The 22829-nt window shown below is 40.3% G+C and overlaps 1 protein-coding gene across 6 annotated transcripts in view; it reads left to right on the forward strand.

Moving 5' to 3' along the window:
- LOC124304837 (nephrin) overlaps nt 1–22829 on the forward strand; it is a 196336-nt gene that overhangs the window by 117859 nt on the left and 55648 nt on the right. The window lies entirely within an intron of this gene.

The raw sequence follows: 22829 nt of genomic DNA on the forward strand, positions 1-22829 counted from the left end.
TCGACATGGACTAGTATGGGGAAAATTTCGGTCTTGACAAAAAAAGAAAATCATTTCAAGGAGAAGATTTTTAGTTAATAGTTTCAACTTCAACAAACGGTTTTGAATTGTGGATCCCCCACCCCTCGAATGACCAAACATGGCAACATTAGTATTTTTCGAATTTTTTCCCAAATCTGTGAGAAAGGATTTGAATAGGAGAAAGTACATAACCTCAAAAAAAAAAAAAATTCTTTCATGGATTTATTTGTATAAATGACATCGGTACAAGTTCTCATGACGAATGTCTTTTTTTTTTTGGGTAGACCAGTCAGATTCCTATTTCACTCTCACACAGCTATCTGTTGAAAAAAAAAAAAAAAATACACCATCAGTGACTTTTCTGGTTTTCCTTACTATATTCAGAAATATTTGGTTATATCAAGGAAATTCTCATATTTAAAACCATTTGCTCGAGCTGAACATGTTAACCACAACTGTTCTCTTCGAATCCACTTTATTTTTTTTTTTTTTTGTCAAGAACGAAATTTTTCACATTATTCTGTGTCGAAATTCGAAAAACGTGATTTTTCGATACACGATAATTTATATGTGCACGTACGTGGACTATAATTAATTTGTACAGAAAGAACTGGTTCGATTTATAAATTTCTTTCACATCCGCCATCTCGCAAAGTCCCAGATACGTACAGATGCACACGTGGTACATACACGAGTAGGCATACGCATGTATACTCGGACTGTGCTTACTTTATTTTTTCGTCACGCCATACTGACCGGGGGGAGGAATCCCAGGAGATAACTAAGTTTTTCCTCACGCGCCTCCGTTTTTCTTTCCTTTTTTTTTTTTTTTTTCTCCTCTCGGGGCAGTTTCCATCGCTGCCAGCCACGAGGTTTACACTATATCTGTACCAAGTGTTGAAAATTCAGTGAGTTCTGTTTCGTTACGCTGACAATAGAGGTCGACGACTGTGAAAGAATTCGTATTCAGCTCGTGCGGGACGAAAATAAAAGGGCGAAATTTTCTGCCCGTCGAAAGCCCTGGTGCCATATTTTTTTATACCTGTACGACAAAATATCGCCGGGGAAACTTTCTTCTTCTTCGGCAAACGATAATAACATCCGTTAATATTGAAGAATAAGCTGGCGTCGTGAACAATTCTACGAGGAGACGATGACATTCTTAGAAAACGCGCATTAGCACCCCCAGCGAGACTAACCCTAACGTCAAATGTCGTGGGTTGGGGGGGGGGGATTGTTGAATAAGGTGCCGACGGTATTGAAAGACCAAGTATACGTACGTGGTGCTAATTAGCCGAAACTCGTGCCGCATTATTCGGAGTTTGTCTTTGCCGAGGTAGAGTTCTGTCCGCGTGCGGTCGCCCGGTTCCGTCTTCCTCTTCTCGCAGACTCTACGCCCTCGTCGTCGTCGTCTTAATACCTTCTATTCACCGCCTCCACCGAGGAGGGGCTCAACTTGGGATCGCGGATAACAAAGGCCATTAGCGTTTGTCGTCAAAGGGGGAAATAATTATTGATATTCAAATCCATTCCGCCCTTTGACGACGACGAAACGACGCACGGCCCCAAAGGAGGCCTCGATTTTCACGAAATTCGGAACGATGCCCCGAAATTGGCATTCCTTCTTTGTCGATACTCGGATGAAATTATCGTCCCCGAAACCTACTCTCGTTGATTGATTCTTCTCGCATCGTCGCCCCTGAGTTCTAATAATCGCATAATTGCACTCTCAGAATTAACGATTTTTTTTCAAACTAATTTGTATACTCGTAGAACGGTCGAAAATCTACGACGACTATTGTTTTTTTTTTTTTTTTTTCTTACAATGGCAATGACTTGGTTTTGAGGGTTGAAAAGCATTCGTTATCTCCTGACGAAACTATCAGTCTTGTTACCAAAAAAAAAAAATGAATAAAACACGTTCATCGAGTAAATTGACGGATGGTTTTGGAATATGTACCATTGTCGAAATTATGAGTTTATGATTGTAAAATCTAATTCAACGACCTCGAATTGATTACAGGTAACTTGAACCAAGGTAATTCGAGTACCATGAAGCGATGCTTTTATTTATTTTTTTAATCCGTACAAAACGTGAGGTTCAAATTGGTAACGTGGGTACGAGGATTCATTTCTCGAAAATATCGCAATTTTTGGATTGTCTCGAATTCTCGAAATTAAACACCTTCAAAGTCATTTCAAGTTTGCTCGTCAATGGTTTTAATACTTTGATGCTTAGTCACGTAAGCGTTACTAACTTCAATCTCCTTACAAAAAAAAAAAAAAAAAACCTACGGTCTCAGAACTAAATCATCACCGACTTAAAAAAAAAATACACGTGTTAAATATTTTCGACTGTTTTACGACTATGCCCAGGTTTAATAAAATTAACGAATCGCACTTGGGTAGCTTCACTTGTTATCGTCCGACGAAAACCTATCGGACCTAAAGTACAAAAAAGAAACCCTGTCCCTAAAGTGAAGGACGGTACCTATTATACTCTCCATAACGTCCCGGGCACTAAAGCCCGAGCTTTTATACAGAAATTGAAAAGCTAGAGAAACGATGATGCAGCTGTATGAAAAAAAAAACGTGAAAGCTAACGAAAGCTCGACATCCGACGCCTTTCACCTTCCCCAAAGTAAATCATCGCCGATTTTGTATTCATAAACTGTTGTTTTGTTCACTATGCACCACGAGTGCAGAATCGTGTGTGCTATGACTGTCGACGAGCGATATCGAATTAGAATTTTACGCATTCCCTGCCTCTCATCCCTGTCACGCTGGTCAAATTGTTATGTATTGATATGTGTGCGTATAGCCGGTGTTCGATAACCCGTCACTTTCGTTCAAAAATCTGTTCGTATCTATTGATATACGCCAGAGTGTGCGACGTTATTGAATTTTTAATAAATCAAACGAAACACGGGGCTGCTGCTCTCGGTTCACCCTCCCTGTAGGGTGTGTGTCGTTGTGTGATAAATGACTCGCCTGTACCAACCGGCACCGCGTCTCTCATCCACCCGGAGCCAGACTCCCGTTTTACTCCGCATATCAAAGACAGAAAAAAAACTAGAGAGAGGGAGAGAGAATGCATCTCCAAAGAAAACGTCATTCGAGCTACGGTACACGTCGCAACCATTTTAGCCGGTACTACCTCGTTTAGTTGACAGATGTATGTAAGTACTCGGTACAGATTTATCGCAGCAGCTTCACGTACCATGGAATTGTTTCACGGGAAATTGTACCCATTTAAGAATATTGATGTTAACGCGGTACGAGTACCACGGTTGCTAGAATCAATACACGTTCAATCATTGGACGATCAATGGAAATGGAAGAAACACTCCATTTGTGCATGTAATCGATGGAACAACATGCAAAGTTCATCTTCGAAGGACGTTAACTTTACCACCAATTCGTGGTTGTGTAATTACTGATAACTTGATACCTTGAACGGTAACTTCAGCAGCTTTAGTTTCGTAGACGAAGAATCGGTGAATTACAGTTTGATAACGCTCCTTTGGGCACGTCTCGAGCGTATCATCGTCGCTAGTGTGAAGTGTAAACATACCATATGCGAAAATCCGAATGCGTGCCGATGTGCTTATACAACGGTATTTAGGCCTACCGTACACAGTCATCTCTGGAAGTGTTCGTACGTCGTAAGTGTGTCCGTTGCTAATTAGAAGCGGTAGGTGAAATTAACGCGTAATAAGACCGCGTTGCTGGCAGGTTGTTGATGGACGTTAAGATAGGGTGAACCTGTGTTGCACGGTATATGGTGTGCTTGCGTCTTGGGAGACGAAGGAGTTGCAGAGTGAGGGAGCAGAGAGGAGGTTGCAGGTTTTCGAGAGGGAGGGAATCCCGTGGGAATATCCCACACTGGGCAGGCACCGGAACACCCTACTGTTCCCCTTTTGGAAAAGTTAAAAGACTCCGGCTGCAAGGCCGGAAGTATATTATACAGGTGTAACAACTTTGGGGTCTAGACTCTCTAGCCTCTCAGACGACGCCTCGCGGTCTCTCGGAGTTTCGTCGTCTCCTTCGGCCGAGATGCGTGCGTGCTGCGGTAGGTTGAAGGCGTAAAGCCTATTCGTAATATTTATTCCCTCCTTCTTGACGCTCGCCTTAAATTCAAGCCTCATATAACTGCGGTTGACTCAAATTTCGATTTTGAATAATGCCAAGTGGTAGATTCTCATATTCCCATTCCTTTTCTACCCCCCGGGAACCGCACAGGGATTAATGGGGTCGAAAGATTTGAATAATGAAATTGTATTTTTCTCGACTTTCAACTTCGAATCGAACTTCTTCACCCCCCCCCCCCCCCCCCCCCCCCACCCTCCGCGACGTTTCTCCTCGCCTTAGTCTCGTAATTCTAACCTAACCTGAAAACCGTTGTTCGATCTCGCAACATATCTCGCGAGGATTATAAAGAATGTAAAATGTTCGGAAACGCTCGACGAATATCCAAGGAATCAGCGTCGCTGTTCGCGTTTCCCCGATTTGTCAGAGATCCGTGACGTCATCCGAGGTCATTTGATCGTTACGCGTCGAACGGCGGGTAGATTTGAATCTCAAATTCTCGGCGAGTCATTATCGCTTACACTTTGATAACATTGTGACTTGCGCTTCAGAAGTGCAGATCTCTGTGGTACGAGCGTTACGATTATACGTGTAAATATACCGAGGATAAGATCAAATCTGACAAATACGTATTACGGATATCAGTGTATTTGGGTGTAATTAGTTCTGAGTGTTCCTCTAATCTGAGCGGTTCTGTAATTCCTATGCACTATGTGTACCCTCGCATTGACGTAGAAACAATAATTACCTATAGTATACACTCGGGGATTGTATGTATGTGTGTACGTGTATATGTATAGTTATAGATGCCCTGCGGATTTGCCGTGGTTTGTAATTAACCCAATTGACACGCTCTCTGCGGTATCTTGGAACCTACGCCATCTTCCAATCCACCTGCTCCCTCTCGTCACGTTCCTTACCTATTTGTAATTATCTTCGATATCCCCTCTTCTCCCCCTTTATCCTTCTCCTTTGCTCTCTTAGTACAAATAAATTCTACGAAGTGGTATTTACTCTCGCCAATTTGATTTCCTTCTTCTTCTTCTTCTTCTTCTTCTTCTTCGGAGTCTTGGATTATTACCAATTTCACGATAAGATGTGAATTTATGTGGGAATCTTTTTTTTTCCTCGCACAATTCCTGCGTGCGGGTTTATTATTAATTTCCTGCACAAGTTTTCCCATAATTTCTCGGTCAAATTTATTCAATGTTACTTCGTAATTTTCATACTTACATCCATAACAAACGTCATCCAGTGTTATAACGTGATTTTATTAAAAATTATTACACCTTCATCTATTTATCGTTACTAGCATATAATTTTATCATTCTTGGCATGATTTTTTCTACTGTTTTTTTTTTTGTCTAATTGATACTCGACAGAGTCCGGCCAGATATGACTTTTATTGATGGTAATTAGGGTTCGTTGAAGCTAACTGCCTCCTCTGGAAGACCTCGCAACACTTTTTCTCGTACACGATCGACAGGATGTTTGAAGTTTTTTGTTATATCCTGTCCCCGAACGTCAGGTTTTCCACCTTCTCTAACGTCCCGATCGTATGTTCTCTGTTGTAAAACGTTGAAACGATCAGAGATAAATTTTACTATCACCAATCCAACGCTTTTGCAGAGTCAAGAAGAAGAAAAAAAAAAAAGAAGACGAAGAAGAGGAGTAATTGGCGAGAGTATGAATTTCGCGACCGATATTTCATCGGCGTAATATCCTCCTCGATTAAGTACAAACAGCACAAAAATAAGGAGGTGAGGCGGGAAAATAGATTGAAATTAAAGTGGAAAGCTGGCTAGTGTTTATTACGAAATTCTGGGTCAAGTTAAACCAAAGTTATACATATAGTCTCGTCGCAGGACGAGGGATGTGGTGGCCCATGGTGGCGCCTGGTACCTAGCAACCAACTCTGACTGATGAGTGAGAGCGCCGGCTCCGCGAATTGAGAAGTTAATCTTCCTGCTGGCCCCGCACGACTTGATCCTCAGGGCTCAGCGCCACCGTCGACCGAATAACCCGCGCCTTCCTGCTTTCATTTACAGTTTCCCAACTTCTTCTCCTACGTGTATTTGCCCCACGAACTACGGACAAAGAGACTCTCCGCGACTGAAAGTGCAGGAAACTGGAAAATCGGGACTCGGCCTCTTGCGAATTTACCTGCATACGGAAAAGAATTTCATTTGTTACACGGTTACCGGACAATTATTTAGAGTGAATTCTTAATTACTGCACGCTCCGTCCGTCGTCTGATGGAAGAATTTAATGCGCATGCGCTAGAATCCTTGTCAGGGCGACCAACCGTCATAAATTTAGCACGACCCTCACCACGATGTGTGTAACGCGTCAAAAATTTTTACAACCGGCGGTATCGAGCGTACGGAGGTTCTCTAGTCTCCATAGTTGAGCACAGCTACCAGCTAAGTCTGTCAAAATTTTTTGACGTTACGTTTCTGACGGTTGGTCACCCTGGCAAAGAGCCATTTTTAAATTGTAACGCGCGCGCACTTAACTTTAAAAATGCGTATCGTTCGTACGATATACGAGAGTAAAACAAAAAAAAAAAAAAAACAAAAAAAAACAAATGAAAATTACAGTCAAAAATTGTATGATAAACGCAAAATTGAGAACTGAACAGAATCGTAGAAAAAGAAAAAATTGGTGCGTTGTGCAAGAAAACTTTACCTACCAAATCATTCACGGCTGTTTAATAATATTTCATCATTCGGATTTAATTAAGTGAAGAGAAAGAAAAGTAAAGAACAAAAATTTGTCGACGACGTGGAGTCCCGCCACGTCATATTACCTGATAATAATAATAATAACACATTTCAACCCGTCTTACTACTTACGGATTTACATTATATATTATAAATGCGCTCTCACACGTAAGTGTGCACAACATATGTGTGTATAACGCTTGTGTATACCGTAATATAAATAACCGTGAGACTTCCTGTTTCGTTTAATAGTTACACGTTCATATATATAATATATATACATATATATATATATACATACATACATACATACATATACAAATTCAGATGCTTATATGTGAACATATAAGCACCTGTTAAACTTCATTTACGCGCTTATAAGCAGTCTGAGATCAATAATACGAGATAACGGAGATCTCCTTTCGTCCACTGGGTATCGGATCGCGTGTGTTTGTGTGTCACTGAGTAAAATAGATGAAAACAGGTCGTGGATAGGAGATGGAGGAAGGGAGGAATGAAAAAGAAGGAGTCGTCCAACTTCTAACTCCTAATAAGCCTTCGCCTTGGCGGGTTTCTAATAACGTTTTTGTCCCCCCCGCCCTCCCCCCGTCTTTTTGCCACACCGTATGGAAACAGCAGAAGCAGCAGCAACTGCGGCGGGAATTTCCCGCGCAGTTTTTTTCCACCCCACTCACCCTCCGCCACCTTAATTTCAACTCTATGCAAATCCCTCTTCCCATACATATGTATCAATGTTATATACATGGATACGCAACGCGCTTACGTGTGCGTGCGTTTGTGTGTGTGTGTGCGCGTCGGTACTTGCGAAGTTGACTTATAAGTTTAAAGTTACTCTTGCGCAAGGCGTGTACCCGTCGTTCACAGCAAACAATCAGACGAGGGTCGCGCCCTGAAGATGAACGGGGGTGCCTCCTCCCCCCTCCTCCCCCTCCCCCGCCATCCCGCGATCTGGTCGCGGCGAGAGGGGCTTTAACTTTTCAAAACTTTGTACACGATCGCTGTAATTTATTTCATCGAAATTCAAAACGGCCCGTGCCACGCTCGGAGCATCTTCTTCGTTTTCGTCGCTGTGCATTCATGTGTGAACGGTGCTTAATGTATGACCGCGATTACGTGTAGATATCTTCGAACGTGGAGAAAATTGATATTTGGACATTTCAAAAGTTTTACCCGGAGAAGAGATAGAACCAGACTTGTTATACCGCTGATTCGAGGGGTGGGGGATAAATTTTATATCCACTAATTTCAGTCGGTGGAGTCTCGTAATTTGCTACTGTTTGTTTATGAACCTTGGAACACTACTTTTCTCTTGCGAATTGAAAATTTCAAACTCATATTTTTCGCGAAAATTTTATTCATTATTCGAGAAATTTAAGCTTCTTCTTGATTTGTAAAGTACAATTTGTTGACGCGATTCCGTGCGTTACAATTTTATCGCTAACTATGACTAATTCAAGCTTTTTGGAATTATTTCTTCTTCGGTTTTCACGAAGCATCTTCCGTTAACGATTTAGACTCAGCCCTCCATCCCTTTCATGAAAATTATTCAAACATTTCAAAATAATAGTTTTTGATGGAAAATTATGAATTTTGCAAAGATCGTTTCTTGGTCAATTTAGCTTGAAACTCATTGCGTGTAATAGCAACCGAGAAAGATCTTGTTACATAACAATTACACCTACAGTTTTTTAAAAGTTTAATGTAATTACGAAACAGTCGTCCTACATTTTTGTCAAACATTTACAGTGTTTTCGTAATACTGATTATGCTGTATGAAATTTTTTTTGGATCAACTGCCTATGATTAACCTCGAATTAGATGAAATGCAGAAAATTAAAAAAATAAATAAACAAACAAAAAAACCGATGATGGAAGCTTAACTGGTTCGAAAAAAATTTTGATATTCCGAAATACAACTATTCGCGAGACAACGGCCCGTGATTATAGTATCACAAAAAGTGAAGAAACCGAAAAAAAAAAACAAACAAAGGAAAAGAAAATCGATAAACCGTACGATTCCCATTCCAATTAAGTTTTTTTCCACAGTCATGTGATACGAATTGAATTTTTTTCTCTACGTATAATGGGTGGTTCAAGCCATTACCGAGAATGTAGAAATTGAAGAATTTTATTAAATTTTCCCATCTGCACGCGAAGTATTATAAGAAAGAGAAAAAACGATAAGCTCCGACAAGGTATGATAATGCAAATTTTTTAAATCGATAAAATTTAATTTTCCAAGAGCGCAGTAGGGACGGGACCATCCTGTTGAACGAACCGTGGTGCTGCTTTCAACGGTGAAGATGCAAAAAGGAGAGGAAAAATAAAAAACCCCGACAAGATTCGTACAGAGATTCTTCCAATCGTTGCAAAGTATGCGCAGTGTAAAAATGGATTAGAGTAATTACGCGTGGCGTGTCTAACGATCATAGGTAGGCGTATCGTGGTGTAACGACGTATTTCATGCCACTTGGCTGCCAACTGACCACAACGTGCATGCCCAGTTATTGCTGCACGTCCACCGCAATCTCGACACCATCGCATCTTCTGCCGCCTCTTTATGTTCAGACCGTAGATTCACTTCTACATTGTGCGTGCCAAAGCATACTTATATGTATATACATATATACACATGTAATATGCGCTATAGCGTGTAAACATTGTTACACAAACCTTTTACACGCTCACGCTTCACTCTTCCTTTATATCGTTACGCTGAGGATTTTCCGTCTTCTTATTTCTCGTGGTTTGCGTTGTTACAACTACGCGATTAAAGCGTGCAAAGATATCGTCAAGGTTTAATACCATTGCTGTTACTCATTTTTCTGGTATTTTCGATGCGTTAATGGTTTCATCGAGGAGGTATCGGGATGATTGAAGAATTTTTATAAACCTTGTAATGAAGCTTAGACGCACTTTTTTCCCCTCCTCTTTCAAAGCGAGCCTGAAAACGAAAGAAATCTGATCGTATCATGATTGATTCCATTGATTAATCACTTGCTGCCGTACGAAGGAGTGGATTCTATTCAGAATTGGCAATTAGCGATACGTTTATAACGGCACGTCAGATATCCTCACGGTACCTTGACGATGAAAAGAAGGGACGAAAAGAGAGAAGAAGAAAAAAAAATATACGGAGGGGGAAAAATACGGGAGATGATTTAATTACACCAAGCCGACCATTGTCGCTGAAGAACTTTTAAACTCAATGAAGAGATAGGTAATAATTCTTCCCTCCATTTTATCCAATGAAGAGATAATCATTCGTGTTCGCAACCACTCGAGAGATATTTTATCCAATCGCGAATTGAAACCTATATATCTATATACCTAGGTATAGTATGCGAAACGAACTTACATTGTTAGGTAGGCGTATGATAAAAAGTAAATGTATTATAACGTACGTTCGTTAGGTGTTCTCGAAATTCAACTTCTACTTACGATGAGAAAGGATCTGTTGATTCTACTGAATGGATGTAATCGGAAAAGCGTCGAGCACCTCTCTAAATTTCATTCGAATATATAACATTTTGCTGAACAATCCCAATTATCCACCAGACCACTCTAACTTTAGTTTCAATGAACTCATTCCTTCCTTTGTCTCTCAATAAGTCCGTGTTTTCTCTCTCTCACTCTCTCTCATATGTAGTAATTCCATCAAACGAGATAATTTCACGATCAATTAATTTCGGTCTTCTAGAGAAAACCTCAAGACGAAATTCAATTTGCTCCATACATTACCCCATAGTTCGAAAACGCGCGCGCTTCTTAAATGACGTCAAAGGTTTCTAACCAATCAGAGAGGCAAGGTACACCATGAAGATTATAGTGCAGTTCAGGTGAGAAAAATATTTCGAGTTCAGGAACGCCAACGAGCATTGGCTACGTGACGTATTGCAGAAAGGCTTCTTATGTGGCGCGAACGACGAAGTGGCATACCACAGATATCTCGCACGTAATGGAAAATAGCTGACCTGAGCTTCGATGAAAAAAAGAAGAAAATTGAAGATACGAGCAAAGAATATTAACAAGGATCTGAGTAGTACAGTAAACTGTATAAATGCCTTAACCGTCTGGCTAACTTGTTTCGAATGTACATACGAATCATGTGACAATGCATCCCATTTTCTCACATCAGGTGCATCGCCAATCATTGTCACATATTTCGCACAGAGTTGAACTCGCAGTTTGTTTCGGACCAAAAACAAGTTAGCCGTAAAGTTAGGGCTTTTATGCGTTTTACTTTGAAAGCCTGATGTAAGCGCATTCGCGCACCCTATGTATGTATGTAAATACCACGGGTAGAAGTAAAGCTTGATCAAGAAACTCTGGGAAGTGGAGCGGTGGTTAATACGGTGGTATAATTCATGGGGTAGTTAAGTGGGACGATTTAAGCGAGGGACAGGAGCCAGTCAAGAACTTGATTCCTGAGCCAGTCCTCCCGAAACTTGGCGTTGATATATAGAGGGAAGGGCCGAAGCAAGGGGGGCGTTTATTGCGAGTTACAAGTTATAACGTATAACCGCGTCGCCGTGCACGACCAAGAAGCCACGGCTATTCGTCAAACTTTCCTTCCCCCTCCTCATCGCGAAACTTTCGGGCGACAACCGCGGCGCGTCGCCACCTCCGCCTTCCTTCTCCTCCTTCTTCCTCTTCACCCCGCCGCCCGCCTCCGTGACAATAGACTAATGACTGAATTTAGCCCCGCGACTTACAGCGATAGCGCCGCATATTACGCCGGCCGACCGTCGTTTGCCGGGTTGCGCGTGTGCGCCTGCGTAAAATACGTGTCGCATGTTGCACACACGCGCCCTACCTAATAACGGGCATTATGGCCGTGTACAGCGATCACAACTCGACTGCAGCCGGGCGCCTGGCGTTATCACGATGACATTGTCACGCCGTTTCACTCCTAAGTTAACAAGGTTGTGCGGGGAAGTGGTGCTGAGCGGACTCTGCATTGCCGGCTAACTACTTACGGCTCTGCCTGCCTGCCTGCCCTACGCGCGTTCGGGATGATAGATTACTCCCTTTGGCCTACAATTTGTTCCCGGGGTAGTTAAATACCCCTGTGAGCTTCGTCTTGACCCAGCGATTTCGTCACGATTGCACGTGTAACCGGAGTTTTCCGTGAAACTAACCGTTCACCGCCAGCGGATACGCAACCGAAGTTACTTGTCTAAGGCTGGATTGTCATTTCTAAAAAGATCTGACAATTATCAATGTAGAAATGACAGTATAGAAGTGAGCATTCAGCATGAAGACTGGATATTTAGCTTCGATTTACTATTTTCTAGCGCCGAGCGACGAGTTTCACGGAAAACTTCCGATATAGACGAGTGCTTTCGTAACCCATGAATAACTTGTTCTTGATGAACAAAGAGGGATGTGTGAAGAGAAGAAACAGAGAGAAAATTCGAGCTTTTTATAGTTGCTACCGTGACATGTACAGAATGCTATTTCATCTTCAGAGATAATAGATACACGTATTATTACTTGACATCTTCCTCCGTCTATTATCTAACTTAAATTAACATGTAGATACTGTGTCCGACTTTGATTATCTTGATATTTTTCGCTACTCTTGGGAACGAATGACTTGTGTACCAGACTTTTTGTGAAAATATTGCTACTCCAGGTAGACAATGGTAGAAGGTAGATCGCGAAAACAGTTTGAACCGCTTTTTCAGAATTCAGTTTAAATTCAATCGCAGTATTCAAGTAACTAGAAATGAAAATAACTTCCTGGACAACAAATGAATAGGCGAAGCTGGTCACAGATCAAGTTTTGTTTTTATCCGAATCGTATGTATGGATAGTAAAGTAGATATAACTGGTTTTCAATTACGGAAATATGAGAGGTATGCCGGCACCGGGTGTAAGGGAGGGAAATATTTTTCCCTCGATTCACAATCAATTACGTGTCTGCTACAAGCGTATAATACCTATTTCACAAAACAACAGTTGCGGTGGAATTATAAACGAGTATAATCTAATCTGATTCAGAGAATTTCAACCCCTGATTCCTCTAGCAGTTTCATGCCCGTGGTGAAAAAATTTGACTCTGAGAAATGTATCGTTTTAACAAAAATTTCCATCGTAATACAAGTGAACCCAACGTCTCAACGTTTTGATTGTTCTGAATTAGCTATTCGATTAGCGAGAACATACATACCTATGATAATTTCGTTTCAATACCACGTTCGTCGTCGCTAGATGTCTCGTCACGTGACACGGCATTACCAACTTAATGGAAGGAAAAAAAAAACACTACTAAAATTGATGAATGAAATGAAACACGAAAGACGCATATGTGTAGACACGTATGTACGTACACTCGGGGCAGTTGCGCAACCGCGTCACGTATTTCCTGAACTTAAAAACAAGAGTTACTACGCCGAGACTCCCAAACCCATTACGGTTTCATAATCGCGCGTCTTTACGTTGGTACGAACGTAACAACCTATCCGCGGGTAATCCAAACTAACCTTAAATCAAGATCTTTTTATTCCTCAAATGAATCACGGTGAAATCGAGACTCGCGTGTCCGCGGCGACACGCCTGCGGTCGTTGATGAAAAGAGTATTAAAAAACTGTGTAGAAAATAAGAGGGGGAAAAAAGTACGGCGGCCATAACGGTCGAAAAAAATCACGAGTGCCTTGAACCATGGTATACGCGGTTAATACCTAGAATGGTATCCGAGGCATGTGCAGCCTGCGAGATGAATGAAGAGAAACTAGTCCCGCAACTTATCGAACGACCGAGAAGAGGCGATGCGATGGACCTGAAAGCAACAAGACCTGCCGCCACTACGCAAGCATTAACAACCGTAAATCCAGGTATTCACCTTCGTTACACATTTATCCACGGGCATGCGCCTGTGTTTGTACCTGCGGACGTAGATTTACACGCCACCGTTCATGCCGATGCCTGATATACCTCGTGTTCTCGGGGTTTATCGCTTTCGTTGGATCTTTACGATTCGAGAGCAGCTCTGTTGGAAGATGGACAAATAAAGCTGGAAAAAAAAAGAAAGGAAATTAGAAAGAGAACGGCGTCGATTGAATAATAATACGATTGGTAAAAAGAATGGGGGGGGGGGGGGGGGGCTTACCCGAAGCGGGTTGAAGCGGAAAAGTAAAAGGTGCAGGGTGCAATATATGTATATATACACACACCGTGATCAGATTTAAGATCTTTGATCGAAATCAACGTTACTAATTTACTGTATCTGTACATTCGATACGATACAATGTCGACGGATTTGACGATCGATATTACAAATTTTCAAAGCAACGATCATTTAAGCGGAAGAAATTTTATTTGCCAATTAAAAAACACGTGGGAAGGCTGGAGCTGTTTTGTTCTTAACTTTTATCGAGGCATAATGAAAATTCGTATCTGTATGTACGTACGTATCGCAATTAATGAAATGTAAACAACTGTCAACGAGGTGAGTAATGAAAAAAAATTACAGGTTAAAATGAAAAATGATCGTTGTTAACTAAAGATTGGAAAAAATTTCCCGCGGCGTTTGTTAAATGAACCAGAAATATATATATACTCTGTGCATCAGATATACCTGTATAACTCATCGATTCCACCGCTGCTGTTGATGTCTCGATGCATTATTTATCATCGATACTTCATATTCTATAGCAAACTCGACTCCCGTGCAAAAATGTTTGAAGAATAAAGGCGGAGGGAAGAAAAAAAAGGAAGTGGAAAAAACGGTGAAATATTTTTCAACCCCGAAACAAACAATAAAAATGAAACAACCGAGGGGGGAAAAATTAGGAATAGAGGAAACAAAAACAGTAAACTGAATTTTCAACGTAAATACAAAATTCGATTTCAGTCAATTCGCTTGCACATTGTTTATTTTACTTATCGTACTTCTATCGTTGAAATATTTTTTAATTCCTGGAATTCTCTTACGTATACACAGGTGAAAGAAAGTAAAAATAAAAATCGAACGGTCAATGAATAAGAGAAGTAAAGCCGCGTAACGTACCAATCTACATTCAACTCTGCTTGGCTTGTTGATTCGTATAATGAACTACACATGTATCTACCCATGATGTCCGTTGCACCTGTACTCAAAGCATTCGGGGACGCAAAACAGGAGCCGGAGGTTGGGGTGAAATATAAGTAAATACACGTTACTCCGATAATTTTTCAACTAAATCTTCAACGTATGTGTCTCTACGGTACACCGGTCGAGACTTACCTGCCGATCCTACAATACCCATTTGTACAACACCAGGGTTTCCACGCCTCGACTCACCGCGCATTATTCATTTATAATTTATTCGAGGTATAATTATAATCCTATAATTATAAATTACTATCAAAGAAATCGTACAGACCCGTACGTGACTACTATATATTTTATACATATACATATGTATATATTTATTAACGCGTATACGGATGTAGGCATCCTATTCGTAGGTACATACATGTGCAGAGCACATTATAGAGAAGCATCAGAGTAAAAAGTTGCGTGACCGGTTATGCCGACGTACTAACGCGGCTTCGTACTCCTCGACACTTCTCAACGAACTTATATATTACCAGCTCTGAGGCCATTGATGCACCGGATGTGGCCTTCGTGTTATACCGAGCATGGATACAAATGAAACCGTGATGGAAGACTCGTACCGGGTGTCTTTTGCATCCTTGAGACGACTCCGAAAACCTTCGACAGGTGTTCGAAAAGCAGGGAGAGTGTAAATATCGCGTTCGTAACGTTCTGATCAAATTTTGAAGACACGGTTTTTTTCACCGCTATGTTTTAACATTACACCTGTCGATAATATAAGCAAAGTAATTAAGAGAAAAGAATCGCATATCGTGAATGAAAATGGGACTGCATCCGGTACGTCTTTGTGTGTGGAGTTTATGACGCAGTCGTGACGTACCGGGTATAATGGATCTCGTTAGTGGTGCACTTGATCGCCGTGTCCTCACTTTTCTCGGATGTGTTCAGGGACTAGGTATTGCACTGGGGTATAGAGTCCGTCGGGTTGAGAGAAGCCACTTTTTTCGGGAGAGAAGGATGTTTCTTTTTTATTTTTTTTCTCCCCCTACTTTCGCCTCCTCACCCCGCACGTAAGTCGATGCAAGTACGTGTTTGTAACTTTTCAAAGCAGTTGTTAATTACCGACTGGGTAACCTATGCGTACCTTCATCCACAGGCAACCCTCAGCATTAGTTAAGTACCCTACTTTGGAAGGCGTAGGTATGTGCGGCTACATGCATTATACAGGCAGTGATGCCGCGTGAACGTCGAGAGTTTCGTTTCGCAGAATGATTTTATGCGCAACCTGCTGCTGCTGCTGCTGCTGCACACTGTAATTATTATTATAGGTTACAAGTAGCATTCATTGATCGAAATTTCGTTAATTGGACAAACTTATTCTACACTCACGGCGAAAGTGTTTCGTCGAGTTTGTCGGATATGGCGATGAAAATGTTGTTTTAATTTCTTGTTTAAAAAAATAGTGTCATTTTATTCAACGAAAGAGTAATTGAAATAACAATTTTTTTTTGTTATCTACCAAGTGAAACCACGTATTTGATTCGAATTAACAAAACGTGTCTTTTTTTTTTGAAAATCTTTTTTGCGAAACCAAATTTAAATAAGAAGAGAAGAGAATGAATTTGAATGAAAAGTTGAAACGAGAATTGTTTTTTTTTTTTTTTTATTATTTAATCTTACTCGCACCAATTTTATATCCTTTTTTTCAGTAGCTGTACTGTATAAAAACGGCACCTATTTAGGCATCGTATTCTTATTGCATAAGTCCGACGGGGTTTTTTCATTCTTTTTTTTCTTACCCGTTTAGGTAGTTATTTGAAATTACAGCACGACTATAACTGAACGTTATTGCCAGAGGAATATTTCGCAAATTTTACCGATTGCCTCTTTTTGCACAATGTCTTCATCATCAATCGTCGAGATTGACGTACCGAAGGTTCTATTCGCGGGTTTTTTCTGCGTCTGCATGAAATATTATATGTGGCTACGTATATCATGCTTGTATATGTACAGAATACCGCGAAAAGTAAGCTGCGATACCTTCAATTTCAAAGCGCGTAAATTTGAAAATTGTATATTGGAAAGAACGGTTGGAATTAAAAGCGGATATAAAGGAATACCGAGTGCTTGATGCGGATATATTAATTGAAATGAACGTTGAAACTTCAAATGAATAAAAAATAAAAAATAGAGAACAATTTTATGCAGGGTTGAACTGCTTTTGAAACTCTTTCAACCTTGGACCATTGTAATTGTACTCTTAAAATCGTACGGCAACGTAAATGCATGTATTGTACGAGCTTAAGGGGTAAAAAAAAAAAGATAAAGAAAGAAAGAAACATCGCAACGTATGAAATGAATTCTCGAAATGAAATTAATAATCGCTGGTCCGGTGCATGCGATCGCTCCGCGTTGTTTAGAGGCCAATATTATACGTATAATTCATTTGGTGCGTTAAATCACTTTTTGTAATGGTCGTTGATTGATTTCCCTGCAGATCGAGCCGAGAACCGCTATCGCGGTTTTGTTCTGTCGACCTGGATTTTCTCCCTCTGTCGTTTATCATTATTATTGTCTTCCTGATTATTGCTGTTATACGTCGATGAACAATGATCCGAAATTGAAATTCGCGCACCCGTATCAATTATTTGAACGGGCTTATAATTATTCAATTTTTCCCGGTTCACATGACCTCACTCATCCCGTATATTATACCGAAAAATATATGAAACGCAATGGAAATGTTATATACGTATAACGATACGTTACATTCTTTATAATTATAATGCACATTAATTGTAAGGAAAATATTCATTGAACCGTAATTATCTGATGCGACGATTATCATTTTTATTTTTTATTCGCCCTGCCTGATGAAAGAACAATAAATTTTTAATTATAGAAAACAGTTCGAGTTTAGTATTGTGAAATACTTTCATTCGATATTGCCAAAGAAATCAATGAAGTAATATTTTTCCCACAGATTTAAAGAATCCATCTTCCGCTGTACAAAAGCGATGAACAATATCTCGGGATGTGAAAAATGATTCGGATGATCGGAATGAAATTTTTCCAGCGAGTTGAGAAACAAAAAAAAGGTACCAGCATGCATTCGATGAAAACTTGCGAGCTTTCACCCGATTTCTACTAACAAAATGGCGGCCACTTAGGCTTTTGAAAAATTTATGACCTCAACGATCCGCGATGAGACTTCTCGGAATACGGGAGGCAACTTTTTCGCATCAATTTACGCCCACCGTTATTCTCGTGAATTTTTCCGAAATTTACCATCTGCAAAATTCAAGCCGACTTCTGAAACCCGCTTGCTCCCAAATCCCGAAACGTTTTTATATGTTTCCGAATTGAAGAATCACCGCTGATATATAATGGCCCGGCAAAAAAGCCGAGCCTTTTCGTCGCTCCGAGTTGATTCGGTTTCTACTCGAAGAATCAATACGTGTACACCTATCTAACGTCTCTACTATCGGACAGTTTTAAATATAGGAAATATTATTTTCCTTTCTCCTGCCGAAACAATGTTGTCTGAACATTAGTGTCTGTCGTACCAAAAAATCGCTTTTTCGCAAAATTCGGGGAATAAACTGAAACGAGTATAATTTATTTACACTTTATCAAGACCTGAGCCGATAATTCCATACTTGAGGATGATTTTCAGTTCGGGAACGTTTAAAAATTGTTCCATCAGGGAAAAAAAAAAAAAAAACCATGATAATAAAGCAAATGTAGCGAAACGCGGAAAATACAGGGTGAAATCGTGTATTTAAGAAAATTCGTGCCCTCAAGTAAACATCCGGAGAAGGTCTGTTTTTACAATAATAATGATTGGCGCAGCCAACCAACCGAGTAACTCATCTATTCGCAACATGATTTTATCTCGAAGGGCTAAGATTCCCCTGTTTGAATATACAGAGGTGAATAAGGTACCCTTCGTTACAATATGTACATATATACATATATTGTTTAGATCTCGAACGGTCTAACGTAATTCAACCTGCGTACAAGACGTTGACGCGAAAAGTGAATTGAATTGAGATATACAGCGAGACATCGATACGTTGGGATAAACGGATAAAAACCGAATGAACGAAGCGATAAGAGGATTCTGGAATAAGGATCATGTATTATATATACGCATATATATATATATGGTATATACATGTATATGTATACATATATATTTATATACACGTGCGCGTTAAACGGTATAAACGGTCGTGTACGTAACCGTCTATACCTACTTAATCTACTTCGTGGCGAGCAAAAGCTCAGCCTCCTTCCAACTCCGAGCAGCTCACGCGGGCTTCCGAAGAAAAAGACGAATCGGCTGAGAGGCATTTTTTTCTCTTCTTCATTTTGTCCTTTTTTTTTTTTTTTATTCACTTACTTTTCTTGTGTTCTTTTTTTTTCGCCTCCTCGTCTCCTTTGCTCTAACCTTATTCTTGATTCCGCGGAGCTTTGAGGGTGAAGGCAGAAATCCGATTTAATGGTCGGAGAATCGCTACGCGATTATTATAATATGTGTGTGTATACATATATATGTATATAGGTATGTATATCTACATTTGGTGTACGATCATGCTTTGCATTGTACACATGCCGGTACGTGCGGAGGAAGATACTTAAAACCCGCTCTGTACATGCGACGGCATTGAGGAGAGTTTGAAAATGTCGTGCGAAATCCGCTAGGAACTTTCCAGTTCTTTCCGTTTTACGCTGTAGTATTTTTACCTACGTCGGTAAGAGAACTATCTGCTCTCGGGGTTGTATGTGCGTACACATAGGGTAATTGGTTAACCGTTTTCCGTCGGAGCGGTGCAATTACCGGCTGAAATTTTCCAGTTGAAATTCATTGCCAACGTAACTTTCTGGGGAAAAAAATTAACCGTGGCAGAATCAATTTCCGTGTGTGTACGGTGATATGCACGAATGCCTTAATCTTACGGCTAACTTGTTTTAAGTCCGAAACAAAATGCGACGTCGATTCTCTACGAATTACGTGACAATGCATTGCATTTTCGCATCTCAGGTGCATCGCGAGTCATTGTCACGTAATTCGTACAGAATCGAAGTCGCGTTTTGTTTCGGATTGAAAACAAGTTAGCCGTAAGGATAAGACATATTTTGTGCATTTTACAGTGGACGGGTCATAGTATTTGTATCCTATGCTCAATACCGTGTTCATAAATGTATATTTGCAAAACGTGGTCGAGGTAAAAGTACCGTGAATATTGTGGCGGGAAATGTTACGCGACTTCGAAAATATACACCCGTAACCATCCGACGACCCTTCTTAATACAAAAAACAGGCGACAGCGAAATATACCTATATATGAAAAAGATCAATACCACAGAAAAACAGAATTTAATTTTTTTCAACGTTTATCCAAAGGTACGGAGTTAAAAAAAATATTGTACAGAATATATAGGTATGCATGTATTATATGCATTGTATGGAACACACGCGTCATATGTAACGAAACTTTTGGGGGAGAAAATTGCGTTTCGATCGTAACGGATATAAACCGTCAATTCTACCAAATTGTAAAATTTCTTAATTTAATTCTAGTATATTGTAGACAATTTTCGTTTCGAAACGCTGAAGTGAGAAAAAATAAAAAAAAATTAAAAAAAAAAAAAACAAGCCTTTTAAGTAATCGACAAAAAGACTCACTGCAAAGTTTAAAATCTTTGTTAAATTTCCATTCGCGATACAATTTCCCGTATAATTCTTTCATTCAATTTCTCAACAATTATATACAGTCTTGCGAAATCAGTGAGATGCGAATAAAAAAAAAGACAGAAACACCTCCAGCGTTTGAATAATGCCACATCTTGAGCACCGTATAATATGTATACGTTTGATACATAAATAAATAATAGGCGTGTTACAGCGAACGTGGATAAGACGTGACCCGTTGGGATTTTCCTGTCTAAATGTTTTATTTTTGTTTCATTTCCTCTCTTCCTTTTTGCCGTCAGTACTTCTCACACGTCACTTTATCTCTTTGGTCTTCCTCATTCTCTGCTCTTCTCAGTTTGTTTCATCCCCGTTCCGTTTTCCTCTTCTTCGTGCCTTTCGCGTTCTTCCTTCGAATCCCTCCTGCCCCTGTACCGCGATTTCGGGTGCGCAACACAAACACCAACATCAACAAAAGACGGACGTGATAAAAGAAGGAACTCGGTAAAGCTGTACCTAAGTTTCATTGCAATTTATTATACGGCGTTCAGCGTGGCGTTATGGCGATAAATTTTAAGCTTTTTAAAACCGTCAAGGCTTTAAACGATCCCTCTTCTCTCTCTCTCTCTCTCTCTTTCTCTCTCTCTCTCTTTCTCTCTCTCTCTCATCTCTCGTCCAACTTCCCGCGTCGCTGAACCCGGTCCAACACTCTCTGTTACCAAAATCTATTGTTCAGAACGAGATTGTAATATATTTCATCGTGAATCATACTCACGTGCATATATACGTCTGCAGAAAATTTCACCCCCCAACGAAAAAACCCTCGAGAGATTCGTGACAGGTATCCACGTGCGTCAAAATATCCGCGTAATGTAATCGTACATCGCCGCGAAGATATTACACGGTTAATTTTATTTTTTTTTTCCATCTCTCCGGTTTTGTAATGTGAAAGAAAAAATTACCACCGACGATGAGAGTAAAAGTTTTAAGTTAGTAAAACGGCGTTGTCGATAAAGATACAAATATCAATAGTTATCGTTGAAAAATGATGAAAGAAAAATTTTGAGGTAATAGTATTAACGGTATTCGTTGAAAACGTATTAAATTTGAGTGTTAAAAAATTTTTTACAGCCTGTTCGTGCTGTGATTTTTTCTCATCTCCTCTGATCAGCGGCGCAGACTTGTTTTACAATTTTTCGTAATCCTATCACGTTTAAAACGTATCCTGCAATCCTGTGCTGTAATAAACTTGACGATGAACAGGATAAATTATTAACTGATACAATCTTAGCTCGATCGAATCTGTTATTCGAATTTACTCCGACTTATTTTTACCTGTAACGTAACAAGGATGCTGTTACATTCGATCAAACTTATTCTATTTCCCTTGGAAAAATTTTGATTTTCAGGTTCTGAATATCATTCGTCCCCAAGTTTGTTCCTATTATTAAACCAACCGCCTCCGCGTTATGCACCGAAGGTGTACCGCGCTCTCTGATAATTGGATCAAAAGCCGATGACACGCGTTGCAATGTTTGAAGAAGAAAAAAAAAAAAATCCGTCTCGTATAGCGAATACCGCAATCGGTGAAATGCCGTTGATAATTGAAGTGATACGGCGTTATCGGTAAAACCCTGACTGGATATCGGAGAGCTCATTTCGTTACGAATCGCCTTTGCAAAATCGTCACTGTAATTCGGAAAATCAGGTTTAAAAAAAAAACGATGATCCCTATTCGCTGGAAACGTTGTTACGGCAAAGAGGAGAAGACTTGCTTTTCTCTCTTGTATAGATAGCGACGAACGATGGCGACGACTCCACTTTGTACCACGCGAGCTATACCTACTCCAAATCCCCGGAGGGCTTACGAGTCGGAGATGCCAATTCCAGCCTTCAGTGCGAAACAGTTTTCGCCTTTTTTCTATCTCGACGGCGGAGAGGGGAAAAAACATACAGACGCAGAGAGTGAGGGAGGCGGGGAGGATGGGGGGGGGGGGTGGCAAAGGGTGGAAAGAAAGGAAAAAAAGAAAATACGCTACGCTTAAATTCCGGTGAGATTTTTCTCATTTTTTAAAAGTTTATCCACCGCCACGGCTATACAGACGCCAAAGTATACCCTTGATCAATCGAACAGGGAGAGAAACGTTGCGCACGCGATATATATTCGAAAATCGAATAACGGCTATTCGCTTTTCCCGCGTATATGCATTTACTCGTACAACGCACGGTGGT

The sequence above is a fragment of the Neodiprion virginianus genome, chromosome 5, assembly GCF_021901495.1.
Source record: "Neodiprion virginianus isolate iyNeoVirg1 chromosome 5, iyNeoVirg1.1, whole genome shotgun sequence".
Taxonomy (NCBI): domain Eukaryota; kingdom Metazoa; phylum Arthropoda; class Insecta; order Hymenoptera; family Diprionidae; genus Neodiprion; species Neodiprion virginianus.